This window comes from Orcinus orca, chromosome 6 (genome assembly GCF_937001465.1).
Source record: "Orcinus orca chromosome 6, mOrcOrc1.1, whole genome shotgun sequence".
Classification (NCBI taxonomy): domain Eukaryota; kingdom Metazoa; phylum Chordata; class Mammalia; order Artiodactyla; family Delphinidae; genus Orcinus; species Orcinus orca.
The window spans coordinates 53,689,366-53,703,854 of record NC_064564.1 but is presented as its reverse complement, the minus strand read 5'-3'; the positions used below and the strand labels follow the sequence as shown (position 1 = coordinate 53,703,854).

General features: G+C 39.8%; 1 protein-coding gene across 2 annotated transcripts in view; it reads left to right on the top strand.

Annotated features, from left to right (window-relative positions):
- Positions 1-14,489, top strand: part of ADAMTSL1 (ADAMTS like 1) — a 1,025,773-nt gene that overhangs the window by 255,688 nt on the left and 755,596 nt on the right. The gene's annotated exons all lie outside the window — the stretch shown is intronic.

Genomic DNA, 14,489 nt, shown 5'->3' with positions numbered 1-14,489 from the left:
ATTTTAGCTAATTAACCCACAGACTCTCAGAGTTAGAAAGACTCTCAGAATTCATCTAAATGCTTTCTTCAGATCCTGAGTGAAAGCTCACAGTGTCAGAGTCTTTATTACCTACTAAGTAGCCAATTTCATTATCAAGACACCGTATTTAATTGTTTGAAAACTCTATTTTATCGGGATAAGTTATGGCTAAATTCCACTTTCTTGAAAGCAGATGTGCCAAATTTATTTTCATTCAATTCAACAAATATTGTGCATTTACTAAGTTTAAGGTGTTGTTCGTGGCCTTCCAGGATGATCAGTAGGTCAGGGTCTCTGACCTTGATATCTTCACAGAGGTAAGACAAGTTCCCAAATGACCACAAGAGAGATGAAAATATGTGCCATTAGAGAAGTAATAATGTGCTGTGCTCTTTTTTGTTTAAAAATGAGGTGCCAGGACTCATATCTCAATAAATTATGACATGTGTCTCCTACACCCCCTCCCCAATGCTGTTTACATTGGAATGTCCACATGTTTTCCCAGCCAAGTGAGTCAGTGAAGATGGAAATACTAATTTATTTGACTGGACACACTCTGCTAGCTTATACTGTCAAAAAACTCCCTGGTTGTTGTAATGATACTACCAAACTCTGTATAGCACTTGAGTTTACAAATCACTTTTCATATGTTAGCTCATGTAATCATTGCAATGACTATGTAAGGTAAGTAGTAATGTTCTCTTCCATTTACATATGAGGGACCTAAGACTCAGTTTAAGCAATTTACCCAAATTATACAGCAGGGAAGTGGTGAGCTAAGACATTCAGGTCCTAAGACTCCAGATCTCAATTAGAAGAGCAGAACCTCTGTGGATGCAGTGGGGGAGAAATTATACATGCTTAGAGAGTATGGGGAAGATGCAGAGAAGAAGCAGTCTTTAAGGATTGATGCAATTTCAGTACAAGGAGATGGAAGGAAGGCATCCTAGGTAGAGGACATGGCAAAGTTCAAATTATGGATACAGGAAATGCAAGATGTGCTCATGTAAGAGCCATGGTTCCATGTATGGGTTTGGGAATCACCTGTCCAGAAGAGGTGGCTGACTCTCTAAGCACTAATAAAAATCCCAGGGCAAGAAAAAAAAGAGAGAAGAAAAGATGCCCATGAACATAGCCCTGGGACCGCCTGTGGTTAGTAGGTGGGAGGTGTAGAAGGAGCTACCAAATGAGAAACCAAAGGAATGGCCAAAGAGTTAAGATCATTTGAAAGGATTATAGAAACCAAGGGAGGAAAGACTTTCAAGAGAGAGCATATGGTCATTACGGATGGTGACTGAGGACAGATGGGTGAAAGCCCAACCTTGATGAGCTTGGAGAGAGGAAAGCAGTGACTATAGAATTCAGAATTTAAGGAGCAGGTGGGTGAGAAGGAAATGAAGGTCAGGAATGGGGGGTGAGGAAGACCAAGGCAAGTAAGTTTCCTCTCTCTTGGAAGGGGCCCTTCAAGACTTAATGACAGTTCTCAAATCTTCTCCTTCCCTTTGTCAGGCAAAATGCCCTTAATTAATTCAACTGATTGTCATAAGCTTTCCAGACAGTCACGATCGTATTTTCCTTCTTTAGGAGTTGTTGGTTTATCAGTTGTCCTTCTTAATGTTTGGGATCTAATAACTAACTCTGTACCCCATGTAAATGGTTAGTTGGACATGGAGTAGAAGGCAGCTATCCTATGTTTTGTTTCCTACACTGTATTTTTAACCACAGCCCCAATTTAAATTAACCACATTTCACTGTTGATTGATTGAGCTTGCAGTCAGTTATGATTCCATGTCATCCACATCCTGTACTTGCTAGCTGTTGCGGGAGACAACCCAAACGGGAGAGGGACACTGGAGCCATGGGGTGGAGAGGACATGGGACTGGCGTCCAGAAATCTACATTTTAGTCTGAACTTTGACACATGAAATCTATGTTCTTGGGAAAGTCAGTCGATTTCTCTCTGGGCTCCAGAGGGAGCTAGACGGGATGATTTCTAAGCCTCTTTCAAGCTCTAAAAATTCTGAAATTAGTAACCAAGAACAAAAAAAGATGTTCATTAATTTGCTACTCAGATATTTATAGAACTCAACTCTCTGCCAGACACTGCTGGATTTTAGAATGTAGTGGCGCACAGGACAGAGGTGGTTCTCATCCGCGGAGATTATAGTCTCACGGTGACATTTTGAGACTAAAAAGTACTTGGTCAAATGCAGGGAAGAATGAAAGGAGTCACATGAATATCAGTAGCTTCCATGACATACATGGCTTACTCTTGCCCTACCTTTCACTGGAGGCCTTTCAGGTCTTTGCAAGCCCTTCTTCTTCTCCTTTTGGGATGTTTTCATGAGGTGGACCTACAAGTAAGTCCTGTTAGTACCTCTCCTGTTCCAGCCCTCATGGTGATGTCCACTGCCAAGGCCTCTGTGCCTGGGATGCTTGGTGGAAGCACCGCATGGCTGCCTGCAGTGTTCACCGCTGATCCATTTCCTGCCACTACCCCCCTTTCCTCCTGGCTATCCCTGCCCCCTCTGCAGGTGCTTTTGTCTCCCCTGGTATAGCCATTGTCCTTGCTGGGCACTCTTGCTGGTCCGTATAACTGATACTCCAAGACTTGAGGGAGCCAGAGCTTCCACCTGGTGAAATGGGAAAGCAGACTTCTATGCTCTATTAGAGGAGTTTTTAGCTCCACGCCTTTTTCTTGTTTTTTACTTAAAGACTCCCTCCACTGAGTGAAACCTGAGTCAGTACTCACTATGCTGAGTATAGAATTGTTCTTTATTTCTTTGATATCCAAGGCTCTGGGACTAGACCAAGCTGAGATGAACTCTCTCTCAAAAGGCTTCTCCATCCCTCACTGAGATAGACCCATCATCTATCAGACATGCCTAGGTCTCACAATTTAGTGTCACACTGGGATCTCTGCTACTCACACACACACTTACACACACGTATACATTCATACGTAAATATGCATACATGTGCCTATCAAGTACTTTCATTTCCTTACAAAGAGCATACTTCTTTAAAAGGAGCCAAATATTTTTAATATAAAAGAATGATAAAGTTATAATAGACAACTATATTCAGAATTCCACTTCTCTTTCCCCAAGAAATACATGGACTGAATTTCAGAAATAACTTGGGAGTTGAGAGACAAAAACGTTTTGAGGAACCAGCTGCCATCGGTGTGGAGTACATTGAGAAAGACAAAAATGGGTGAGGAAGAAAGAGTGGACATTTAAGAATGCTTGCTATGCGTTAAGTATAAACCTCCCCATTTCTTGTGTATTTTCTTGAGATACAGAGTAAATATTTGAAATTCTTTCAGTTACGTATACAGTATAAATACTGATATAAATTCTCCCGATTTTTTGAGTTTACATTTTTCAGAGACCGGGCCATGGGGTATGTGTTTGCTGTGGTGAGAGGGTATGGTGAACTCAAATATATCTGAGTTACACTAAGGATACCATTAAAGCACTGCTTTGAATATTTTTTTTTAACGGGGAATAAATTTGCATGGGTCCAAGCTATCCTATTTTTTCTTCTCTGTAATATAGCACATGTTGGTGAGACTTCTAGCCAGGGAAAAGAGAAACTTCTCAAGTTTGTGAAACAATAAAAGCTTACTTGCCCACAAAATAATTTAGTTTATTACCTTGATCTTTTTTGTCTGTAATTAAAGTCATTGAACCAACTGTGGGTATCTGCTGTACATCTGCATTTCAGCGTTAGGGTGAAGAATGCTAGAAAAGGAGTGAACTTGGAGCCAGGTAAAGACATTCTGGGTAAGGATCATGGATCAAAATCAGAGCTGTTTCTCATCCACCAGTTCTGATCATTATTTCTCAGTTTTGTAGAGAATTAACTGAGACTTCAGTGTAAAGAGAGCAGAGAGAAGTGTTCCCAGCATTTCTTTAGCATCATGGAGACTGGATGGTCTTTTTTTATACAGATAGGAGTGGTGAATTGGAAATATTACGTCCAGTCCAGTAGTACTTGGGTAAAAAGAAGAAAAGCCGTTTTTGGGTTTTTTTTGCGGTACGCGGGCTCTCACTGTTGCGGCCTCTCCCGTTGCGGAGCACAGGCTCCGGACGCGCAGGCTCAGCGGCCATGGCTCACGGGCCCAGCCGCTCCGCGGCATGTGGGATCTTCCCGGACCGGGGCACGAACCCGCGTCCCCTGCATCGGCAGGCGGACTCTCAACCACTGCGCCACCAGGGAAGCCCAGAAAAGCTGTTTTCGTTTAGGTCCAGAGCAGGTACCAACACAGGATGAGGAAGCAAGAGATTTATTGGTGAAAAAGGTGAAGAAGGCAGAGGAGCTCAGAAAAGCCATCAGTCTGTAACTTGGACTCTCCCTAGTGAAGGAGAAACAAGACCCATAGTTTCGATGGGAAGAGTCTCAGACCATAGTGCAATGCTAAGAAAGGTTTGGCCAGACAGTGGGGTGTCTTTGAGCAGAGGTCACCTGTCAGACGGGCTCTGCATCTCTCAGGAGTGGACTTGCTTTGGTATCTCTGCTGTGCTCAGTCACTGGCTGGGAGCACCAGTGGGCAACAAGGATGTGAATTCAGAGGACAGCATCTGGGGTCGTCTGTCCATTAAGCTCTGCAGCAAGGGATCTGAGTGGCACATCTTTATGGCCTCAAAAGAGCTAATGTAAATAGTAAGCAAGGGGGAAGAAAGACACTCCTGCCCTAATTAATATCTTCATCTTGGTTCAGAATACGAATGGTACCCTGACTTCATATTCCTCTTAGCTAAGCAACTCTCTTTAGAAAAACCTGGGTAATAAGGTTGATCTATATAAACATTTGCTAAGTAAACAATGAAAACAGTTGATTTCTACCACTGCATGTGTACACAGCCATCTTCTTCCCTTTTTTTCTTAAAATTCTCCTCTAGCTGCTCAACTCTCTCCCTGAATTCTTGGCGTGAGTGAGGGTTTCATTTTACATGTCAAATTTAATGCATACACACACACAGGTGCACAACTTGAAGACCATGCCTGTTTCTCTGTGTCATTAGGAGATGTGATAGTAAAGTGTCCATTCACCTAGGAGCAGAGCACAGCACAGAGGATTCCACCTTTTCTGTTTCACTTGTTCTTTCATTACTTAAGTGTAGATCTGAGTCACAGCTCTTATCAGTGTTCTGAAGCCTAGTGTCTTTTGAATTCTGGAAATTGTACTCTGTTCCCCTTTTGATAGGAATGGAGTAGGATGGTCTTAAAATGTTTGAGAAAAATCAGGGAGAAGAGAGTTGGCTTTATATTTCGGGGAAGTTATTTAAGTTTCTTGAGTTACTTGGCTGTTTTTCCATCTTAACATATGCCAAAGGAGATGTCTCAAAACCCACATATTTTCTCTTCCCTATACTTATGAACGCGATTTATTTCCTCATCTGAAAAGATAAGAGCTTGGTGAAGATGGTCTTTAAGTTCTTCTTAGCACCTTCATTTCAGCAACCATGTTTCTGACAAGTGATGGAAATGCCGCAGCTTAGCTATAGATCAAGCCCATATTACACACAGTACATACCCTCTGATGGAATTCCTGGTGTTACCTTTTCTTTACTTTTTCTTTACCCACTAGTACTGTGAGGGTAAACTTCTCTACTTGTTCGTTTGTTTTACTTATTTTTTTGTAAAGGAATCCTTGTCTCGTCAAGGTAGATATCCATCTACCTTAAAGATAAAGTAGATTATTTTTTAAGCATAACTTTTTACCCCCCTCCTGTAAAGGTTTGCTAGGGTAATAGAATTTCTTTTCATTGACATTCTGGGACAGATCTTTAAATTCAACTACATCTGGTCACCTTGTCTCAAACCGTATTATAGCTCTTTCTCTAAATCAGACCTGAACTAAGTAGGAACATCTGTACCAAGAATTATGAGGCCCAGCTGAACATTTTGGACCAGCATGTCCCATCTCACTTCTTTCTGCTTTAACCTTTTAGCAATTATCTTTACAATCCTTAGAAATAATAATTAAAGTTGGTAGAAGAACAAACAGAATACTAAAATGGATTTCAGCTCCAAACACCAGGTATATATAAATGTCAGTGGCTTAAATATGGTTATAAGAATGTTTTTATTAGCTCCCCCCACACCCGTCTTCTTGAGATCATGTTTAGCCTTTGCTTCAGGGAGTCTAACGCTGCTAATCAGCTTGCATAGTTGGCAGCCTTTAACTGGGACACCTGAAGGTACTTTAAGACTTGATTTTCCCAGACAAACTGGCTGTAGGAGTAGGTATGAATATAGGTCTAGGGGCGTTGTGAAGTCTCTGTCTACAAAGACTTAGTCACTTAGTCCCCAACACAACCACTGAAAATACTTTCAAAATTAAGCAGATGGTTTTCTAAGTGGACCCTTTCAACAATGAAAGTGGATTCTTCAGTGACACTGCCTCCCCGCTCTCTGTACAAATCTGTGAATGTGTGCAGACAGAATTGCTGATTCTCAAGCATTATAAGCTGGTTGAGCCTCGTCTGATGGGTGACTGTGAGTTTGGAGACATTTATAAATATTTTGGTGCATATTCTCATATACCTCTGAAATACTTCTCCTTCTGCATTTTAATGAGGAAATGTCTTTCGTGAGATTATATGCTGATAATGTTTTCCTATCTTTTACAATTGAATTACTCTTCACTTATTTCCCCATCTGACTATATTTGAATATTCCAATCAGGAATGAGGTTATTGGGATTAATGGAAAGGGACCACTGAGAGCAGATTGGATTTTTTTTCCATAGCGTTTGAGTCCATTAGAATAGCCAGAGACAGGTTGTCAAGTGATTGATTTCCTTCCAGAAATCAGGGACCCTTGTTCCTTGCCAAATAGAATTTACTCATATCAGGCAAACTCAGTTTGTTACCAAATGTCAGGATCTTTAATCAAGTTGAAAAGATCTATACTTTTATTTCAAATCTACTTCTTAGTTGATTTAATCCCGAAATTTCATCTGGGGCTATTTGCATTTTTGGCCTAAGCTAAATATATCAATATTTTAAGGGCTAGTGATAGGATATTCATCCTTTGGCTCAGTTTCCTTCAAACCAGAAGTTACTTATACTTCCACATTGGGAACAGATTTTCTCTTTCTTCCCTTGGCCGCTGGGTAGCTTTGATTTTGGGGATCAGATGGTAATGATATTGGGTGGCAGGGCTACATTGGGGACCTTTGATTGAGTCCATGTAAGGTCTCATTATTTCTCCCTGTTACTTAGCAGCAACTCTCAGAACTGGAGCTGGAGATTTTTTTGGCTCCAAGAAAACTTTCTCTTCAGTATTCAGTAAACACTGAGTGACCCCCTTGTGCCAGGAACTCATGACCCTGACCCAATCATTTCACTACCCACTGGTATTTAAATATAGGTGCGTATTCAGATAACACAGTGGCCAGTTACTTAAGTTGTTTAAATTATTATTCTAATCTGATCAGAATTTACAGCTTCACGATCTTAATTCTTAGTAAAGTATGAACCAGAATATGGGCATAAATATACTTTGCAAAATCCTTTCGGTAGGAAAAAAAAATTTAACAGTGTGGTTTTCAGTGCTGTACTTTATAAGTAATACTGTAACCTAAATCCTACCCATGGGACAAAAGCTTGGCTACATTTACGTTTTCACAGAAAAACTAAATGAAGAAAGAAGAACAATAAAATGATAATGTGAGGGCATGTTTGTATGTTTAAACTTCTGTTATTTCTACATCCCTTTCTCTCAGCCTGGAAGGAAATGGCTGCCTCTCCTGGAGTTATAAGAACATTATAGCCGCTTAAAAGCTCTGGTCTTAATCCACTACCATCATCAACATTACAGTTTCTATAGAGATGATGACTCTTCCTTAATGATGTAGAAGTCCAAAATGTGAACCAGTTGCTCTGAATTGTAACTTTCCAAATTCTAGTCACAACTCACAGAGCAAACTTGTAAGAAGTAGGAAATCCTAAGGCGGGGGTGGGGTTATCTTTTCTTACAACAAAATGTGCATGAGTGAACAGGCAAGTCAGAATACTAACCGGTATTCTCTGGATCCACTGAAAGGCAGGTCAAGCCAAGGAGGACGTCTGATGCCAGGTTGTGATGGGTGCAAGCTTGAAGTAGAAGACAAAAGTTATCATAGACATAGTTTCTGACTGTGTCCAAAAGCCAAATGCAAGAACTTTTCTTATTATTCAGTGACTTTTGTTTTAAGCTACCTTTATCTTCTTTTTCCCTCTAATGGGGTAGAGAAGACAGAGTTATTTGAAAACTCCCTTGTTTCCTGTATTTACCTGTGTCCCTCCCTAAAAGCTCTGTAAGGTATATAGAGACAACATATACCACAATAATAAATTGCTTCCATGCTTTCCTGGATCTAATGAGATTCTCTTTTGGGAGCTGGTATTTCTACATTCCTGGATTCTCCAAGGAGTACTTTGGTGTGCCAACGGGCAGAAAGAGAGTCACTGTTTGAAGCAGGAAATCAGACTGCAATTGGAGAAGCAGTCTTCATCATACGGTACAAATTCTAGCACGTGGCAATCTTCATGCTTCCTGAGGAGCAGTCCTTACGAGTCTAGAAATCCTATAGAAACAGATAGGTATCTTAGTAATGATGATTTGTTTCTTGCCCTATTCCTCTGGACGAACAACCGGGTTCGAATCTAGCAGAGATTTGAGTTTTTAAGAGACACTGTCTCTGGTCCTTAATCCTAACATAGCCCCTGGTACAAAATTCTTCAACTTCTCACATTTCTGTTTTCCCATCTGTGAAACTAACACTGTTGAACCATAAAATGCCATGGGGTGCCAGTTTTGATGCATTTTTATGATATGCTAACTACCTTATAACCGCAAGGGGAGTTTTGACATATCAAATGTAAAGTAACCATATTTTCCAAACCCCAGATCAGGAAACCTGGTCTGACCATCAGAAATAGAATTTTTAAAGTCTTAGTTCTCCTGGAAATTTTCAAATTTCATTCAACGTTTAGTTGAATTCAGGGGCTGGGATTGATAGATCAATGAGCCACGTTCTCTGTTCTCAAGGGACTAAATATTTGTAATAAGTTGGATGTAGTGCTGTCATCAGTGTATTTTCATAGAAAACCAATAAAAGGAAGTCTAAAAATGATGAAAATCTGTTAAAGTTTGAGTTCTCCTTGTTGATATTTTCTGTTGGCATAAATGGACCATTGGAGATGGAACCATGTTCCATGTTAAATATCAGTGCTCCCAGGGTTCTTAGCTCTCATATCTTCTCATTCTCCATACTTTCTCTTGGCACGCTCATCCATGCCAACCATCATCTACTCCCCACATGATGCCAACACTTCCATATCATCTCCAGACAAGTTTCTTTCCTAGGCACAGAACTCTGCTTTCTTTCCCCAGGGCACCTCATTCTCCGCTTCCCTGGAATCGGATTCCTAATCTAACCCATATACTTGCTTCTCCTCCTCTGTTTTCTGTTTTCTTGAAGGTGCTACTCTCCACTCTGCTCTTCTGCTCAAATCCAGACTGAGAATTTAGGCAGAACCTGAGACTTATCCCCTGCATTCAGTTGGACAAATCTCATGATCATTTCCTTCCCCACCAGCTCCTTGGCTCTTCATAAATTCTCATCTGAATAACTGCAACGATCTGATACTGGTCACCTCATCTCTAGTCTTACCTCCTCAGGGTCACCTGCACACACTTCCAAACTCATAAGTCCAAGCAAGACACTGGCTGCTTAAGTCTGTCAGTGACCATGATTCATGATCTGGCCCCTGCCCACTGTACACGTTCTGTTCCCATCACTTGCTCTCACGTACCTCATGCTCCTGTCATGCTAGATGACTTAAAACATACCAAACAGAATTAGATATCTCAAGCCTCCATGCCTTTTCCCAGACTGTTCCCTCTTCCTGGAACAAGAATCTTCCCTTCCCCACTCCCATCCCCCTTGTTCAGCTAGTAAATTCCCACTCTTCCTCACTTTCAAATCTTTCAAATTCCTTCCCGGGAGAGGTAATTGCCCTTGCTCTATATTCTCATGGCATCCTTTGCTCACCTAGATTTTTCATTTTATTAATTAAGGTAGCTTAACTGCAGTAAGAAATAGTCTCTAAATTGGAGAGTGGTTCAAACACGGAAGCTTGTTAATTTCTTTTTCTTTTTTTTACACTTTCCATTTTTTATTGAATTATAGTTTATTTACAATACTATATTAGTTTTGGGTGTACTACATGGCAATTCAATACTTCCATAGACTATACTCCATTTAAAGTTACTATAAAATAATGGCTATATTTCTCCGAGCTGTACAAGACATCCTTATTGTTTGTTTATTTTACATGTAGTGGTTTGTATCTCTTAGTCTCCTATCCCTGTTTTTCCCCCTCCTCTTCCCTCTCGTGTTACAGTATTGGGTAAGTGAACAGGTCATGGGGTGGGCTTCTTGCATGCAGTCATTCAGGGAACCAGCTAATGGAGCCTCTGTGACCTTTAACAATGGACTCCAAGGTTTTCCTGAGGCTCTCTGCATTCCAAACAGACTTGAGGCAGAGGAACCTGGAGAAGGGAAAGGGGGAGATTTTTATGGGCCAGGCCTGGTGGTATCACCCATCACTTCCACCAGCTAAAACTCAGTCTCAACCACCTTATCTGCAAAGGAGGCTAGGAAATGTACTCTAGGTGTGTGCCAGAGATGATGAGAAGATGGTGGCTTTTGGGAACATCTAGTCATCTCTGCCACATCCACGTACTCATTCGAATGGCTATGCCCTGAAAGGAAGAAATGTGTGCTATCGTCAAATATGTGCTATAGTCATGGAGCTCCTGACACATGATAATACTTGAGTAAGTGTGTGTACACATGAATGAATGAAAGAATCAGTAAGATAAAGGACTACTCTGGATTTAAATAATAATTCTAAAATCAACTTGAAATAGAAGTATAAGATTTATATGTTTATATACCTTTATATATTTATGTATCTCCTTCATTGTAATAGTGTTTGTAAAACACACAAAATATAATTATTATTGTCCATGGTTGATAGATACAGATATTCAAAACTAACTTAAAATTGACCAAATTAATTTGGGTAGTTTAATTTGTCTAATTAGTAATAGCAGTCATGGATAGAAATTAAATTAAAAACAGATATGCACACGATATCTATAGGGGTAAAGTGGTTGTAATTACATTCATCTAACTTATATATTATTATCTGTTTCCAGGATTAAATTGAATATTAGTTTAATGAAGACCTTCTGCCATGGTACATAAATAAAATCAAATACATAAAAGTATTTGATAAGTTGAGCATCTTGGTGAGAATTGTGTGACTTATAAAATGTCAACATTCTTGGGAAAAATAAACAGGCAGAAACTTTCTAAAACAAATACACAGTTATGATTGAGAATTAAAATATAAATCGAATGCACAAGGTGTTTGCTGATTGCCCTTCATTTTTGTAGTGTTAGTGAATATTCTGTCTTTTTATCTGACAGCTCACTGTCTCTTTTAGAGGATACTTGAGTCATTTTTGTCTTTTTCTTTAATCAGTTTAACAAAAAGAAACGTGTTTTCCACAGGCACAAAAGTTCTCACAAAGAAAGTGCACTGAAGTTTATTAGTCTTCTCTTCTGATTGTAGCTTTTAAAAACTATGGCATTGCATGACTAAAGATGACCACCATTTTGAATAATAGAGTTAGATTAAAAATAGCCTACAATTTTTGGAGAAATAATTTGTAAAATATGAGTTCAGTAGTGATCAGCATACATTACTCTTTTTGAAAACAAGAAAGTAAAAACACATCAATTCTAGGTTACTTTAAATTTGGGTCTTGATCTTTTCCAGAAGGAGAGTTGCACGAGTGCAGCTAGTCCATATCTAGAACTTGAAAAGCTGTGAGTGGTCCTGAATACCAAGTTCATGAATTTGGAATGTACCCAGCAGGAGGTGGGGAATCCTGCAAGCTTCTGAGCAGGGAAGTTACATAGACAAGATGGGTTGTGATGTATATTTAACTGTAGACTCAAGGAATGGTTGACCCTGATGAGAAAAGAACTAAGAGAAATTAATTTTAAATGTAACAGGCATTAGGTTAGCTGGAAGGATACATTTCCAAGAATTAATCTTGCAATTCTACCTCTACTTGTATCATACTGGTTAATTCTTACAAAGCGGTGTGGGAGAGGAAATAAGATAACCTTTCATTGCACCCTGCCTCTTGATGATTCTATCGTATTTTTCTTACTGCCATAATGAATTACCAAGATTTGATGATTGAGAACAATACAGAAGTATTACCTCACAATTTCTGTAGGTCAGAAGTCTGGCAAGGCATGGCTGGATTCTCTGCTCGTAGTCTCACTGGGCTAAAATGAAGGTGTTGGCCAAAGATGTATTTCTCTAGGGCAGGGGTCATCTTCCAAGCTCCTTCATGGTTGTAGAGCTCATTTTCTTCTCGTGCTTCCCACATGGCCCCCTCCATCTTCTAGCCAGTAATGGCGGGTCAAGTCCTTATCACCCTTGGAATCTCCCTGACTTCCTCTTCTGTCCTCAGTCCAGACCAAGCTCTGTTTTTAAGGCTTCCTATGATTACATTGGGCCTGTCTGGAAAATCCAGGATACTAACCCTTTTTTGAAGTTAACAAATAAACTTAATTATATCTGCGAAGTCCCTTTGCCATGTTAAGCAATACATTCACAGAGATGACAGTAGGGAGTGAAGGGCCCAAGATTCTGTCCCCCACAATGATACTGACTGTACTGTATAACAACAGAGGCAGGAATAAAGACACAGACCTACTAGGGCATGGACTTGAGGATATGGGGAGGGGGAAGGGTAAGCTGTGACAAAGCGAGAAAGAGGCATGGGCATATATACACTACCAAACGTAAGGTAGATAGCTAGTGGGAAGCAGCCGCATAGCACAGGGAGATCAGCTCGGTGCTTTGTGACCGCCTGGAGGGGTGGGATAGGGAGGGTGGGAGGGAGATGCAAGAGGGAGGAGATATGGGGATATATGTATACATATAGCTGATTCACTTTGTTATACAGCAGAAACTAACACACCATTGTAAAGCAATTATACTCCAATAAAGATGTAAAAAAAAAAACAAAAAACAAAAACAGAGGCCATTTATATATACATTATAGAAAATTATACTATCCAAAAGACTACGGGTTTAAAATTATTTTAATTTATTATGAACTGTTGCAGACATTCAGGAAAGATATGATGAAATTAATATGATGAACACCCATATATTCCTTACCAATATTACCAATACCATAAAAAGGTATAAAATTCAAAATGTATAAAAGTTGAAAAGTTAAACTAATATGAAGATAATATGGAGATAATATAATACCTATTGTAGTATTCATTATAGATATTATAAATATGGTCAGAGAACTTCATGTGTGTTAAAAGCTTAGGTTTTTATTTGTTCCTTGAGCAGACTGTGCTTATGATGATAGTAATGGCTGTTATTTTTTTAATTTACATTGCTGTGCTTAATTTCTGCTGTACAGCACGGTGACACAGTGGCACATATATTCTTTTTTATATTCTTTACCATTATGGTTTATCACAGGATATTGAATCCAGTTCCCTGTGCTATACAGTAGGACCTTGTTGTTTATCCGTCCTATATATAATAGTTTGCATCTGCTAATCCCAAACTCCCAGTCCTTCCCTCCGTGACCCCCCCTCCCCCTTGGCAACCACGTGTCTATTCTCTATATCTGTGAGTCTGTTTCTGTTTTGTAGATATGTTCATTTGTGTCACATTTAGATTCTGCATATAAGTGATATCATATGATATTTGTCTTTCTCTGTCTGACTTACTTCCCTTGGTATGATAATCTCTGGTCCATCCATGCTGCTGCAAATGGCAATAATGGATGTTATTTATTGAATGCTTATTATATGCAAGTCACTATACGAAGTACTTAAGATGTATTATCTCCTATCTTCTCAGTGATCCAATAGTACTGTTATCTTTCCTGTTTTATGGTGAGTAAACTGAGGCTCAGAGAGGGAGGTGGTAGGAGGCCTGGGTGAAGAGATTATTCTTTGCATTTCTAGGATTTACTTAACAATTTGTTCTTCACCAGAGGAGGTTTGAGTAGCTCAGTGGCAAAATGAGACTGAACAGAAAAGGGTTTTAGATTCAGACCTGTATTTGAGTGCTGATTTCAACACTTACTAATTCCTGAAACCCTTTCACCTCCAGTTCCTCATTTGTAAAGCGTGGCTAATAACAGACACCTCCTGGGGCTGGTGCAAGGTAACACGTGTAAAGAACCTGGTACGTGATAAGCTCTAGATAAAAATTCTCCAGTGCCTCCCTCTAGAGAAGCTCAAGTGCATCTGGTTCTAAAGCCCTGGAATAACTCAGGAAGTCAGAGGCGGGTGCAGGCCAGCTCCTCCTTATCTGGTAGATGTGTAACAGGATGACAGGATC